Source organism: Passer domesticus, chromosome 4 (genome assembly GCF_036417665.1).
Source record: "Passer domesticus isolate bPasDom1 chromosome 4, bPasDom1.hap1, whole genome shotgun sequence".
Taxonomy (NCBI): Eukaryota; Metazoa; Chordata; class Aves; order Passeriformes; family Passeridae; genus Passer; species Passer domesticus.
The window spans coordinates 66,727,327-66,741,360 of NC_087477.1; positions in this window are offsets into that span (position 1 = coordinate 66,727,327).

Genomic DNA, 14,034 nt, shown 5'->3' on the forward strand with positions numbered 1-14,034 from the left:
ATCCTCTTGCATGGGATTCTTGCACTGATTTTGAAAACAAGGTGAACAGGACAAAGCTTTTAAAATGCAGCTCACCATTGTCTTTAATTCCTTAATAAATTTCTCTCCCAGACCTCCTCCCATGGATTATACAGAGCAAATAGGCTGTGTGGTTTACACTATATTTTACAGATGAAAAAGTTGAAGAAAACTCAATAAGAACATAAAGTAATACTAATTAAAATTATATATCAAGTATAAATTTAATCTTTAAAATGTCTTTGATACTTAGGAAATGAGCTTCATAACTTGTTAGAGACTCTTCTGCTTTTGAGTTACTTTCCTTCCTTGTTATTTAGCAACTGATTATGGTTTCTTCTCTCTATTCACTCTACTTACTTTGTGTGGGAGAATGTCTATATATACGTAAAAGGACACACACTTGTATGCATGTTTCTGTATTTTCTTATGAAAATAGCAAACACATACGACCATTTCTTCCTCCTTCTTGAATCTGTGCCTTATTGCTTCACCACACTAGCAAATTAAAAATAATTTCCAATTTCTTTCAAAAATATCTAGTGGATAAAGATTATTAATGCATTTATTGGACTGGCATAAATTCAAAAATTGCTCAGTTAGGGAAAAATATAAAGCATTGATTGTTTACAATCAGATTTTGTAGTCTATATTTTCCTCATGGAGGTGAAAGTTTATCTCATTGTTAAACAGTGGTTATAATTTCACCACAACTATTCATCAAAACTGATATTCTGGAGCTGCAAAACATCACTTTCTGAGGCTACAAAATAAGCAAGCTGTTGCCCCTTCCTTTAATACCCTCCTTTAAAAATAATAGCTGCCAGCAAGTTATAGTTTTATCTCACATATGTGAGAGCACTCCAATAAATCACTTCTGCTTGCAGCAATCATAGATTATGAGGCTTTTATCATCGTGAAATAAGCCCAGTAGTCCACTGCTGTTCTCAGAAGACTGAGAATTACTCTGTATTATTCTCTTCATGTGGATGTATGAGCCTCTTGTTTCTCAGGGGCTAGTGTTACATTTAGCCATGCTGCTGGTATGTACCCTGTATACTAGAAATGTTTCCTACAAGTTGGGAAACATTAGGGTGTTTTGTCTATTTCTGACATATTTTCCTATGAAAGAATCAAGTGCACTTCAGGTGTTTGAACTCCCTAAAATGATTCGGTTTTGTTCTCCTTTTTTTTTCCCCAGGTACAAGACAATCTTCCACAGAGTGTTTTGAAATACTTCGGCACTGCCAGTAGTACATAAAAGCCATTGGAATTAAGACTATGAAGGAAGTTTATCATTATTCTTTCTTGGAAAAATTATGGCAATTAGATACACTGATACTTTTGTGTCTTTAGAACCACAATACTTGGAGAGAAATGATTAGAAGGAGTTTCTTACTGGAAATAGATCTAAAATTGTGGTTTTGATGACATTCTTAGTAAAACATTTGTGCAATAACCAAGATAATGATGACAGATACCAAGGTCAGGGTAATTACTTTCTATATTTGGATTAGTATTACCCTGGGTGTTATATACAAACTATCTACAAACATCAATCTATTGCTGTCCTTCCTCAGGAACAGACTTTTCACTTTTACCTTATGAGCTTTAATGCATGTGCCAAAATAAGAACTAAAAAAAAAAGAAAAAGGTATTTTTATTAAACCCATAAGGTTCAGTATAAAAAATAAAGAAAAAGAAAAAAGCAGAGCAAAGTTGCCTTTAAAGCTGCAAATATGCAAACTTGGAAATGCAGATTGCAAAAGAGTATTTTATCCAGCAGAGTGTTGGGTGGCAGAAACAAGCTAGCATTCAAAAAGGAATTGGTGTGTCAGGTTCTTATTTACATTTCTGATACTCCTGAAATTAATAGATAGCTATTTGCTTTAATCTTTTCATATCAGCCACAAACTGCTTGTATATGTTTTATCATAATAATTTTGAAAGGAATTGAATTTTATTCCAGTGGCATTCAGTTTCTAATTTTCAATCCCAAGTTGTTGGATGGTAGTTGTGCTGTAGGGTGATATAAGAGCCTTACATAAACAGTGCTTCAGAACTATACATACATCTTGACTGGACTAAATCAACACAGATAGTAGTGTGCTGATTCAAAGGCACACATAAATGAAAAATGTTTCAAAGCCAAACTAATGCGATCTTCCGAGCTGTGAGTTAAATTTAACGTTACAACAAAAGACAAGGTCAGTAAAGTAAGCCTTATTCCTTCAGATTCTTTGCTTTAATGCTATTAAATGTCTGGACACAGTAAACTCAGTGCCCCCACCCCCAACAGATCTCCTTCTGAATTATTTGTCTTTGAAATTACTCATTTTTTCCTCCAGCTATGTTGCAATGTTCAGCTGAGGCTATAAATAAACAGCTCTTTCAAATGTCATTGGCTAATATCATCCTATGCATTGATCATGGAACAACGCTTCCAGGTTTCTATTGCATTGTGAACTGAATGTTCCTGGCCTAAAATGTATGTAGCTTGTGGTAATTTGGTATGAACACTCTTGATTTCATCAAGTTTTACAGCTTCTTCATCATCAGTCAAAAATTTAAATTTTCTGCCATTTTCATACAGTAAAGTCATGATAAAATGTTCCTTAAGCTACAAAGTGAAGGGAAAAAATACTCTTTATCTCAGAGTTGACAACTTGTCTCTCTCTATTTTTCATCCAAATAAGCAGAATGCTGTAAATCCTGTCCAGAAGACACAGACTGGAAGAATTAATCAAAGGTTTGTTTATGAGCTATTTGGAGCAGATAAAATGTTGTGCTGACAACACAATTTACAAATTATCTATCAACATCAACTGAAGCAGAGCACCTGATCCTGATGTCAAGGAATCAGATCTGAGTCCCAAGTGAAGATCTTTAGCCAGTGGGGTAACCTGCACAGATCCTCTGAGGATAGTCTTAGAAAACCAATACGGGCACCCAAGCATGTGCACTGTGACACAAACATTTCACCAAGGATGAGGAATGTTCACTCTGCAGCTATTGAGCATGAATGTTCAAGTGAGTCAGCTTGCTCAATAGGACAAGTTATCACTATCTGAAGAAAAACATATAACCTGAGACCCTCCAGCTTCTGTTGTGCAGAAGTTGGCACTAGTGAATGGCTTTTATATACAAACTTTTTAGTATGCCATTTAGGTTCCAGATTTTGCAAAAGTTCTTGTGGATATATTAAAAAAAAAATTAAAAAAAAAGCCAAACAAAAACCAATAAAACCACCCAACACAAAAACTCTCCATAAACTCGAGCCAGCAATATGTCCTTGTGACAAAGGTGGCCAACAGCCACCAAACACATTAAAAAAAAAATTACTGTGATGGCTATCAGACACTGCAACAGGTTGTCCAGACTCTTTATCCTTGCAGACATTTAAAATCTCAACTTTTCTTCTAGGAAATGAGACTATAGTCTTTGAAAAATTTTAAATGTACATCCATGTGACCATATTTGCTTACGTACTGTATACATACACACATACACATACATTTCTATAGAAATCCTTAAGATATTTACATATTTTGAGGTACATGGAATTCTTTTTCTGGCAATATACATGACTTATGTATAAGACTTTACTCCATTAGGACAGGACTTAATTTTTTCCAAAATCAAGGCCTGTGCTTGAAGTGGCCTGTGCTTGACTTGCTAGTGGATGAATACAAATAGAGGCTAGCTTTGCACTTTGCACAGTGAGATCCAGTGGGGAGAAGCAATAACATTTTTAAGAGCCTTGGTTTATAAGAGAGGCAGCAAAACTATGACTATGTGATTCTCAGCCAGACATCATTAACTGCTGAATAATGGGATCCAGGAACTGCCTTTTTGGAATAAACCCAGGGAAATGCAGCTTGTAGGAAAGATGGAGTCAGACTCTTTAACAAGGACTCATAGTGACAGGACAAGGGATAATGGTTTTAAACTAAAAGAGGGTAGATACAGATTACATATGAGGATAAAATGCTTTAAAATGGGGCTGGATGTTTGATTTGTGAGAACTATGGACTGTTTATGCAAAGAAGACAAAACTACAGACAGCAAGTCAGCATTAGATTCAAGAGATTTCTGTGACTGTCTGGGTTTACCAAACAAAGCTTATTTCTCAGATGTCTTTAAAGATGACAGAATGCATTTTTGTCATCTGTGAGTTTAGTTGCCAACAAGTATTGGTTATCTATTAAAAGATGAGAAAAAAGGTAAACAATGCTATGAGGATTGGTTTGCTTCATCTTGTAGAAATTCCTATACAAACAGTGTGAGACATTAAAAATACAAGTGCTTGAGAATTTTGCAGTACTCTGCAAATTGATTCATTCAAGAATCAATGAATTTCTTATTGTTTGGACCAATTCATTTGCAGAAGGAGCAGTATTTCTTATTGTTTAAAGGAATTCATTTGCATGGGCTGAATACTCCCATGCTACAAGATGCTTAAATTTTGAAAAATAAGCCCTTTTTCATGTTACTGGCAACGTACTGCAATCAACAGCATACAAAAATAAACTATGATGCAAAAGATTTAATTAGATTATTAGATTCTTAGAGATTAATATTAAAAAATGACAGCATCCTTTGGAACAATAGGAGCTTTTCTTTGCAACAGCTAGTTTTAAAATGGAGTGGTGTTGTCCTTCTTATCATTTAGTACCAGATGAGAGTTATAAGAAAAGCACATCCTCTATCCAACAGCTGGGAACCCCAGCTTCATAGATAAGAAAGGTTGTGTGAGTTCTGACAAAAACTGAAATGTCCTGAAAAATTTTCTAGGAATAATGTGATCTATATAGAAATGCAAAGAACAATTTAAGGTATTTGTACAGCCATTAATCTTATGTTTTAAGCTCATTATTGAAAATGTGTACCTAATTCAGGCTTGCTATAATTTACACTTTTTTTTTTTTACATTTCTGAATAATCACAGATATTATTTGGCATTAGGAAAAAATTAAATTCAGTGATCAAAAAACCAAAAATAATTGGTTTGAGCTGAAGATTTCAGGCTGGTATGTTGGCATTTTGGATGTTAAATTGAATGTGTGAAACTAAAATGCAAACCTTTTTAGTAGAACTGTGTGGAAAAGGGCATCTAGTGTACATTTTAAGACCTCTTTTCAGCTTATTTTGGAAGAGAACATCTTACTCTTCCTTTACTGTGATTCGTAAAGTTTTAGAGAATTATTGCTAAGCACTGCAACCCAAAGTCCTTGAAAATATAACTACCTAGACTGGGAATGAATATATCCTTAGCTGCCACTACCACGTTCCTGTCTTGGCTGAAGGACTCTGAACAAGGCCATAAAACATCTTAGCCCCCAGGCCTCTTTGGTCCAGCTTCAGCAATGTGTTTTGGCTCTCTCAAAAGGTCATGAAGAGACACTGATTATAACTTGGAAACAAGAAGCCTCTGTAAGTTTAGATACTAAATCCTTCACAGATTGGTTTTGAAATTGATCTAATACGGCCCAAGAAAATAAAACATTCCACTTACTTGCATTTCCTTAATCCTTTTCAGTAATATTACTACAAAAATAAATGCAGATAAATGCAGTTTATAGTGTCATTCCTAGAGACGATTGCTGAAAATGTGTCTACATTGAATTTATGAAACAACAGTTGCTCTGCATACTACCTACTGCAAGGTGTCCCTGAATTACCCTGGGTGCAATGGTGGAGCAGCCCTGTGTGATCAATGGTCAGTGTGAATTCACCTTTTTTTCAGCCATTTACTTGAAAATCTTTTATAACTCCCATATGAGGTTCTATAGTAATCAAAATTTTCTAGGGGAACAAAGGCCAAGGCACTTTTCAAACAAAATATTTATCATCTTATTTTGACCTGAAACAAAAATGGAAGCTGGCACACGGTTGTGGTCTTCTCCAAACAGCAGTGTGGTGCTTGGTACAGCTATGGGTAAAGAGAGGCTGATGTGCACTAAAAGTAGGAAACTACAATTTGCATCAGCAAAGTAGAACATTCTCACCCATATAAGTCCCCATTAAGTCGACCTGTAGAGGAAGATTATGTAACTTTACATTCTGGAAAAAAATGAGGCTCAGAGAAAAGCAGATAGAGAAAGCCCTGAATTATGCAGCTGCAAAAAAACCCCAACTGGTTTTCTATTACTGTATAAATCAATAAGTTTCTAGAATTCATGTGTTAGTAGATGGATGCTGTGAATATATTGTAAAACACAAAACTAAAGGTTAAGTATTTTCAGATAGCTAAGAAACATGTGAATTGCCTAGATTTTAAAAAATCCTTGTGTGACTGCTTATTAAGGTTACCACAAAAAAGAAAAGTGTTGAGAAAAGTGTTCCTTGGGTTTTAAGGTCCAGTACATTTGAAAGGCCATAGTAACTCATATTTATATTTCTCAATATTTTTATTATAAAAGATTTTTTCTAACAAAAAGAAGCATTCCTAAAGAAGTCAGTACTGTTTGTAGCAAGTGTTTGGAATACAACAATGTCGTGGTTTGGCCCAGAAATGTGTTTCTGGAAAGGTCTAGGTTGGGCCAATCAGTGACCAAATTCAAAACTGGCATGTGATGTGGCCACTGAGGATCTGGATACGCCTCTGAGAACACACGGGGGTTAAAAGCAGGAGATTCCCAGAGAACTTCCTCTTTGGGAATCCAGCGTTGGTGAGTGGGGTCTGACCTCTCCCCTGCCCAGCTGCGTCTGGGTGGGGGAGGGGGAGGCCATGACAGGGAGGAGGCCGGGAGCCCCAGAAGGTGCAGAGGTGGAGGAGAACATGCAGGGGTTGATGAGACTTGAGATGTCTGGGCAGCCCCCCCGGGGAGAGGGACAGAGATTGTGCTGGCAGCTCAGCCGGCCAGAAGCGGGGGATGCATCGAGAGAAGGTGCCCGGCAGCTGTGGGAGTCCTGGGCAGGCAGAAGGGAAGATTTTAACCCCTTGGTACAATAATGGAAACCTTAAAAATGCTGAATCCTCCTGAATCAGAATGAAGAGAGAGAGATGAGAGATGAAATGGGCAAGCTTGAGGAAAGCTGGAAGAGGAGAGAAGAATCCTGGGTGGAAGAGATGATGGAGTAGCCTTGGGCTGGACTCTTTCTTGTATAGCCACGGACAGACCCGTGTTTTTCCCTGTGACCCAGAGACTGTATTTAGGGGGAGGCAACACCCGGGAGTCAAGAGTGAAGCAGCGGCGTGAACAGAGACGGCTGAAGAGGGTGTGAGATGCCCTCTGTCTCCACGGAGAGGAAGATCTCTGCTCATGAGGCCCCTCGGCCCCAGGGGGTGAAATATGGGGGGGACTGGTGTCCCGAAGTTGAGAGACTGATGCTTCTGGAAGTGGGTGGAGCATCTTTAAATGGGGAACCCTAAAAGCAGTCCTGGCCCGTGTCCAGTGGTGAGAGCACTGGACATGGGGGGGAGAAGTCACAAGGGCCGATGTTCTCTGGGCGGTGCCATGGGTGACATGGAAGCACAAGAGGTTTCAGTTGTGCTTCTGGGGGAGGCCTATGATGCAAAGGAGGACTCCTCTCTCCCTGATGGATTTGAGAGTTGATTTGAGGGGTGGTGAATCTGTAGAGAAAAGGGAGGGGGAGGAGGAATGTATTTGGAAAGTTTTCATTCTTAGCTTTGTATGTGTTCCTTTCTAGATTTGTATGAATAAAGTGTTGTGTTTTTCCCTCCATCCCCGAATGGGAGCCTGCTTTGTTCTGTTCCCAGGTCACATCTCACAGCAACCATTTTTGGGAATATACCCTTCATGGGGGCCCTGGCATTGTGCCAGGGTCAAACCATGACAAACAATAAAAATTGTCAAGCTCTGGAATCACTTTTTCCTTGTCTCTTAAAATGCCATTTGTGTTTAGCTCAAGTATCAATATGCATTTTTTTGATCACTATATCTTTAAGGCAAAATTTAGTATTTCGCAAAAGTGGTTTTTGACTGTCAAGACTTTAAAGGCTTGTACCCAGCCTACTACCAACATAACAGTAGGTAAAATAATGGGTGTGCTACTTAAAATGCTTAAGAATGAGGAGAATGCACAGGAAATTTTGCAAAGTGACACCACATGCTACAAGTCACTTTCCATGGCAGCTGATTGACTCAATAGCAGTATAATGTCCCCCATGCTTTACATCTCTGTTGCAGTGGTGAAAGAGCTGTTGGAAAAAAAACATTGCAATTGTACCTAATGAGAATTTTTAAAAGTTAAATTTAAAAAGCTGTCATTTGTTCATAGAAGTGAAGTTCTAGAAGGGTTCAAGAATGCCAAATTAATGGTTATAAAATGTCCTTGAGGCAGACCTTATCCATGTGCTACGACATGCAAAGCTATATGCAGAGAACTGGCTCTCTCAGCCCTGTGAGTGCAGAGGTGGAACAGACTCAAGATTGTGTGATTGATTAGATGTCTGTCAGCTTCATTTTGCACACAGATAACTTATTTTTAAATACAGGCTTTCTCTGGTAATTATAATAATTGGAATTAGGTAGTTGTATTTTTCTGCATTTATCGAATATTTGAAGATATTTATCATCTGTCTCACATTTCATAATTTAGAAATGAACTGTAGAGGATAACTGAATTACAAAATTTTTCCTATTTATGTTCCCTGTTTTTTCAGCCTTCTTCATCCAAAAAGAAAAAGAAATTAAAAAAAAAAAAAAAAGGTCCTGCAGAGATGGTTCCTTATTCCTAGGATATGTTTCAAAAGAGTTCCAGTCAGGGACAAAGGTCACCTATGAAGAGCAGCTTGCAGGACAGATGATTTTGATTGTGCATTTCATGGGGAAGTTATTTCCTCCACAGCACTACCATAATGGCCTGGCACACTTCAAATGCAATGGCAATATAAATGAGGAAAATAAATCAAAGGCAGTTTGGGAAAATAAATTCTTTGGGTATAAATTTTGCCTTTGGATATTACAAACGTATGAATCAAAAATGGATGACAAAAGAAGTGTGGAGTGAGTATCCACAGGAAGTATCCAATCTTTAAATTACTCATTGCACACAGCAATTAGTTAGGCAACAAACATTTTTAGCCATTACTCACAGTGTAAAATAACCTTTAATAAACTCAAAGAAAGTATAGACTATCCAGTGTGATACATAACTTTTTAGGCATGTTCTCCAGATATATAGTCACTGAGTGCACTACAACTCATTACAACTCACTCAAGAGAAAAGCAAGTGCCTAGGAATTCTTTCAGTCTATATGGAACATAACTTTGCAGATCTATTTTGAGGAAAATAAAGACTATTAATTATTTCAAAATTAAATTCTAATTAAAAAATCCCCTCTCCATTTTAGTAATACTCATCACTAAGGTTTTTCTCTTCTGCCACGAAACCCTTCGAGCTTCATGCCCAGCAGTTAGGAAAGATAAAACTTCTGGTCTTCATGTGAGGATACACTTTCTGCATTTGGAGACAGGGTATTTTTGTTTCCTGCAGTGTATTTAATATTCCTCAGAATAAGGCTGTGTTAGTATACTATGTATAACACTCTAACCCTGACTTCTTGGGGAAGTTTCAGCTGGAAAGAATGGCTTGCTTATGGCCCACTAGTGGCTCAAAGCAGAGTGGGTACCTAAAGGCCTGGAGATTATCTGCCTGTCTGAAGGACTGCCCCAGAGCTGGCTCTCCCTGCTGCCCTCTCTCACAGCCTCAAGCAGTCAGCCATCCAGGGAAATGCTTCAGCTTCACAAGCTCTGCATCATTTTTACATCATTTGTCAAGTGACTGTTTAAGATTAGATCACCATTTCTAATAAAAAGTAATTTTACTCAAGCCATTAACAAGAAGAAGAATATAAGTTACACATTTATATGAAGTGAAGCAAATCACCTACAGCACCTGCAAAAAATTATTTCCTAATTATTTTTACACAAGAGAAGAATGGGAATCATTAGGAAGAGAGGCTGTTTTGCAAAGGAATCCAAAGTAAATTCATTGTGTAATTCAGAATTGTATTAATATTTCTTCCATCTATCTTCTTTGACGTCTTGATGTCTTTGATAAAAGATGCAAGTGTTGCAAATATGCCAATACAAATCAAACTTGCTGTTTAGCTCCCTAAAATACTAACTTGAAGAGTATAAAAAAAGAGCCCATTATATTTTCTTTTTAAAGCCCTGGCTCCTTCTACTTTCTTGCTTTTTCTGTTTCAAACTCTTCTGCTTAAAGCCTTAGCTCTGTGTAACCACTACTAGAGATATAGACCAGGCCCTGAAGGGCTTATACTGTAATTTAACATAAATTTCAACAAGATTATAACAGAGCATGAGGGGAGCAAAGGCTAAGGAAAGACCCTGTCTAAACATATGTGCATTACTATCTCTATGCGCAGTTTGTTTCCTTTCCCCTTTTAAAGAATAAAGGTATACAACACCAAAATTGGGATCTCTTTATTCATCTTTGAGATTGCAGAACTAAATCAGCCAGTAGAACAGGAAAAAAAATAGACTCCTTTACTCTCTACTCTCTTTTTCTCATTCCTGTGTTTGAAAATAAAGTTGCAGACAAATTTTATTTTTTCTGCTGTTGAAATCCAAGGTGAATCAGCGTTCAAGAATTCACAATTCATACACACCAGAGTAAATGTCTCTACAGGCTGTGAACTCAGTTTACTAACAGAGAGAACACAGTGCTCTTTCTGCTGCATTTGCTCTATTAATTACGGAAATATTTTCTCTAGGAAAACTGGGACATATCCTCAGCACCATTTTCTACAGACAGTATGTGAATCACAAGCCTATAATCCATGGTGTTCAAGTCTCCTGCTTAAAAAGGCTCAGATTTCCCATGGTTTTTTCTGTACAATAAACTTTTAAAGTTACCTCAGTTTTCAGTTACTGAACTGTTAAAGTCTGTTTCTTTCTACCATGCATTGTATTATCTCTGGTCCTTGAATAACATGCTGGTATTTACAAGCACATAGTATGGTTTTGCTTATGAAGGTCGATCATTCTGAGATATTAAATAACTTCATTGACTATGTAGGGGATCTAATTGATTGTACCTTGGGATAATATTTACATTTTTTGCTTTTTATCTATTTATTCACTGGATTACAGATGCTTTAAAGCCAATTAGAATTAATACCAAAAATGTGAGCTATCTCACTGCTTACTTTCTGTATATAGGTTTTCTTTCACATTTACCAATAATGATTTATGCAAAGTCACCAAGACAGCTATTGTTTCCATTGTGGAGTTTATTATCTCCAAGATGAGCAGACAAGTCATTAAGCTCCCACAGAAGGATTAGCACAAAGATCACTGCATTGTGATTTTCTGGTTACATGGTTCAATACAATGATGGTTTAAGGAAGGAAAAACCAATTCTAGCACTGTCATTATAGAACACTATGTTGTCAATAGGTAGTTATAAATACTATCTCCTGTAAGAGCTACTTGTCCATAAAGAGGTCTTTCTATCATGCACCAATGTGATCAGCCCTACATAAAAGGGACTTGTGGAGAAAGGATTTATCTTTCATGTTCCTTGGGGTGCTGGTGGATGAGAGGCTGGACATGAGCCAGTAATGTGCACTTCACAGCCAGAAAGCCAAGCATGTTCGGGCTGCACCAAAAGCAGAGTGAGCAGCAGGGCAAGGGAAGGGAGCAGCCCCTCTGCTCTGCTCAGACCCACCTGCAGTGCTGCACTCAGTTTTGGGGTCCTCCACATAAAAAAGGTGTGGACTTCAGCATGGGTTCTGAAACACCCCAACAGGTTGCCCAGAGAAGCTGTGGATGCTCCATTGTTGAAGGCCAGTTTGGATGGGTCCTTAGCAAAGTGGTCTAGCAATAGGTGCTCCTGCCCATGGCATGGGATTTGGAAGTACATGATCCTCAAGGTACCTTCCAGCCCAAACCATTCTGCAATTCTCTGAGCATCTAAAGATATTTTTCCAATTGTAACTTTTACTCTAAAAGTCCCATAATTCTCTTGAATGTTCTCTTCACACCTGTGTACATTTTCTTGTAACAAATTAATTTTAAACAATGAGCCAAATTAATCTCTTCTTAGAGACCAAATTCTGGATACTTTGCTCCAGAATTAACTCAGAATACATCCTACACCTTGCACTGAATAGGCCCTGTCTGGCATATCTTATGACACATTTTTGTATCTACTGCAAACCAGAAACATGACGCTTAGAATTTTCCCACTTGATAACGAGGGTAAATAGGAGAAAATAAGACATATTCAATCAGGTTTTATGCCTCATGTGGTATAAAAGAATTAAAAACTGCTGTTGTTCTGCAAGGCACTTAGGGTGGGGAGCTCATATGATTACAGGTTTTTGCAATCAGGAAAATATTATTCAGTGAAGTATTATTTTTTACCCAACTTTTCACTAAGTCCAGCAGTGCCCACTCTACCCTGGCAGCCAGGACATATCCAAGACATCTCAATGAGGCATAAATAGCATGTGACTGGAGAACAACAGCCTTTTGCAAGGGATGGGATCAGGGTATCACCGTTCTCAACTACATCATTATACCATGCTGTCGTATTTAAAATTTGGAAGAGTTTCCAAGAAAATGAGACAAACACTGCTTTTAATTCTAGATAAATAAAACTTCATATTTAAAGTTTCTGCTATAGATCACATAGCTCATGTGATGTTGTCCTTACAGACTAACGTATTATATGATACTCTGATGACTCTGAAACATGGGATTCACACAGACTCAAAGGAAGGGATTAAAAAAATACAGTGCACTTCTTCCTGAGGTCAACATAAAATGGGAAGACAGTGTCAGGGAGTGGAAAAGGGAGTGTGTTCCAAGACATCTTGGGGACTTGGAAGAGTGTGGGTCAGGCCTTGCTCTGCAGAGGTAGTTCTCTGCCCCCCGTTCCCGGGTTCGAAGGGATCTTAAAGATCATCTAGTTCCAATTCCAATGGCTACAGAAATACATCCTTACACATCATTTAGGTTCTGGGGTAAGAGCATCTATTCTAGACCTGTATGACAAAGTTAGACATGCTGCTGGTCTTTGATGAGACATTTTTGATCCATAGTAATTTTAATGACTTCCAGAAGAGTGTGCCACAGCTAATTTAGTCTGCAGGGAGTAATTTACCAGTCGCCAGCTCGCCAGTAATCCACTGGCCTAGAACGATGAAGTTCTAATGAAATATTAGACATTGACAAAGAAAAGTTTTATTTGATAAACATTTGCTCTGCAGTAGGTCAAGATGCATGAATGAATAGCTTCTAAGTCCAGAAGGGCTGTTATGATACTTTGGAGTTAACATGGGGTAGAGCACCAAAATTCTTCCATGTATTCAGCAACTGTTTTGACTACAGGCATCCTTTGAAAAAGATAATTTATACTGATTTAAAGGCCTACAGACTGGAGACTCTGCTCTATTTTTTTGGAAACTTCTGCAGCAGCTGAACATTTTCACTCCTAAAAAAGTGTGGCAGACATTTTTGTCAAAATTCAGCTTGCAACTGTTGGACTGTTTTAGGGCCTTTGTCTCTTAGATTAGTGTCTGCTGTCAAAAGATCTGACTCCTGTAAGCACTGCCTTAAGTTATGTCTTAAACAACTAAAGAGATGAGTTTGAAACAGCCATTTTGAAGCGTATGAGTGATAAACTGGAAGATTTATGCAAATTTTTACTTTTGATATTCTTATTCTATTCAAACTGAAAATGTTAAACATCATCAAATACAGCTATATTTGGAATCACTAACATTAATTCAAAAGTAAACTGAACTTTGTTATAACTTTCTCTATTTAATATGCTTTTCTTTCCTTCTGTATCAAGCCTGCAATTGTTTTGAACAAAATATCAAATTTTATATAGCAATGAATAAAAGTACTTAATGTCTTAAGTTCATTTTTGTATGCTCATTTAAAACTTTTCACTTCTTGTATTTCCAATAAAATTATGTCTTTATGAATCATAACTTTAAGACCATATTATTACAAAGAATAAATTTTATAGGAATATAGGCTGCATTAGAGCTTTCAAGTGTTCAACATAGTG